We start from the raw sequence: 2,758 nt of genomic DNA on the forward strand, positions 1-2,758 counted from the left end.
TAAAGGAAAACATGAACATAATGAGAAGTGGAAGAAAAAAATTTTAAAGAACCAAATGAAACTTTTAGAAAGGAAGTATACAATATCTAAAATGTAAAATTCACTGGATAGGTTTACATATTAAACAGCATATTAAACATATTCTTAGCATATTAAACAACAGCACATTAAAAGTTGCATAAGAAAAAATTAGTACACATGTTGACACAATAATAGAAGTTAATCAAACTGTAGCACAGGGAGAAAAAAGACTAGGAAAAAAATGACCACAGGGGCCTCCCTGGTGGCGCAAGTGGTTGAGAGTCCGCCTGCCGATGCAGGGGATACGGGTTCGTGCCCCGGTCTGGGAGGATCCCATATGCCGCGGAGCGGCTGGGCCCGTGAGCCATGGCCGCTGAGCCTGCGCGTCCGGAGCCTGTGCTCCGCAACGGGGGAGGCCACAACAGTGAGAGGCCCGCATACCGCAAAAAAAAAAAAAAAAAAAAAAAAAAAAAAAAAATGACCACAGCATCAGAGACTCTGAAAAAGTATTAGATGGCTGACCCTACATGTAATTGGAGTCTCAGTATGGAAGGAGGGCAGAAATTTGGAGGTACTGATGGTTTCAGGCTCTGCTGGATCCAGGAACTCAGACAATGTCATTGGGAATCTCTCTATCTCTCATCTTTGCTTTCCTTGGTTTTGGCCTCATCCTCAGGCAGGCTGTCCCCAGATAGTGGCAGAGATAGCGTCCAGCAGCTCCAGGCTCATATCCCACTCAGATGCAGATCCAAGAGAAAGTGAATTTCTCTTTCCCCATATTTCAACCATTATTCAGTCTGATTAACCCACTTAGGATCACACACCCATCCCTGAGTAATTCCTGACTCAGATTAGCCAGGTCTGAGTTGTATATCCTCCTTCCAGGGGGGTGGAAGAGAGATGCTCTCCCAAAGATAAATTGGGACGCTGTTACCAAAATATGGTGCCATAGATGTTGAACTGCCAAAAAAATAGTCAGTTACTACACTTGTATAAGGCACTAAACAATAAGAGCTGTCGAGTACAGCCTCATCCAAGTACAACTTTGCATGTGCCAACTCACTTAATCCTTACAACTGTATCAGGATGGAAGCTCATGAAGGACCCAGCTTTGTGATGGTTTTCTAGTTCCACCTCCCAGCCTTGTGTGACCCAAGGTGGTGCCTCCTGTCCCCAGTCACTTCAGGTACTGCACTATCAACTTTGGGCTTTCTTTCCTTCTTTATTTTTGGCCCCTGGGAATTACCCCGATTTCCTTAGAAACTTTGTTATGCATTAACAGTAATTATTCTTTTCAACATCTCTCTATATGTTTAATAGCAGGATGGTTTTCAGCTCATCTCTCCATTGTACAGATGGATCCCCTATGTATAATGGGTCATCTCCCCATTGTATCAGTGAGGAAACTGAGGCCCAGGGAAGTTAAGTAGCTTACCCCAGGCCACACAGCTAGTAAGTGGCAGAACCAGTATTCAAACCCAGAGCCCGTTTTTTAACGCACCATGCTCTGCTACATCAGTGAATGGTGGCTGGTTAATGAGGTCACACACCTGTGTCTCTGTCTGTGGTAGAGTCTTACCTAGACCTAGGGATCCCAGCTCCTCCCTAGACCCTGGAGTACTTGAGGCACCATCCTACTTCCTGATAATTACTAAGCCCACAGGAAAGGGAACCTCAATGTTTATGTAAGACACCTTGCAACCAAGATACTATGAATGTTTTCAGTCTGGACAAGGGGAAAGGGGTGGTGGGGAGAAGACCTGGCAGATGGAAACCATGGTGGCTTTGTTAGTTTCCTGTGGCTGCCATACCAAATCCTTGGCGTTCCGTGGCTTGGAGCTGCACAAAGTCCAATCTTCCCCTGTCTTCACCTGGCCTTCCCCTCTGTGTGTCTGTGTGTCTGTTCTCTTCTGAGTGTCTAATCTCCCTTTGCCTCACTGTTCTAAGGACACCTGTCATTGAATGTAGGGCCCACCCAGGTAATCCAGGATGACCTCATCTTGAGATCCTTAAGTTTGTTACATCTGAAAAGGCTCCTTTTCCAAGTAAGGTCACATACACAGACAGGTTCCAGTGGTTAGGATACAGACATCTCCCTTTTTGGGGGAAGGGGGCACTACTTAACCTACTACTATGGAAAAGCTGCCAAACTTTGTTCCATCTCTGAGCTGTGACTGATGTGGAGAGAGCCACAGGCTTGGCTGAGTGAGTGAGCCGTGGAGGGGTTTTAACAGTGCCTCTTTTATTGTTTTGTACTTTTCTGTTTTGAGGTTTTCTGCCCTCTTTTCTGGAAGGTGCACGATGCTCAGTGCTGGGCTCTGTGGTTATTTTCACCTAACAGCTGTGTTTCCGGCGAGCAGCTGGGGATGCTTCTGACTCAGCAGAACCGCAGCAGTAACCGTCAAGAAGCCGTTCAAGCAAGGCTAGAAATAAAGGAGCAGTTTCTTCCCCCATGTCCCCTCCTCCTTTCACTTCCCCACCCGCGGGGACCTTTCGAAAGTCTCAACAAAGCACTTCTTAAAAAACTCCCACTTCGACCAGTATGCTCAAGGCCTGGCTGAAGGTGGCCCTCAGCTAGGCTTTCTGAAGGCAGATGGATTCCAGAAAGGACTCTGGCAAACCAGCCTGGCTTTGTATGTGGGAGGCCCCTCCCAAGATGCCCACACCCCCTCCCCACACGGCTGTGTCTTACAAGTTTCCCACAGGTCTGAGCAGTGAAAGCAGAGGCGGGCGGGAC

The sequence above is a fragment of the Mesoplodon densirostris genome, chromosome 15, assembly GCF_025265405.1.
Source record: "Mesoplodon densirostris isolate mMesDen1 chromosome 15, mMesDen1 primary haplotype, whole genome shotgun sequence".
NCBI classification, from domain to species: domain Eukaryota; kingdom Metazoa; phylum Chordata; class Mammalia; order Artiodactyla; family Ziphiidae; genus Mesoplodon; species Mesoplodon densirostris.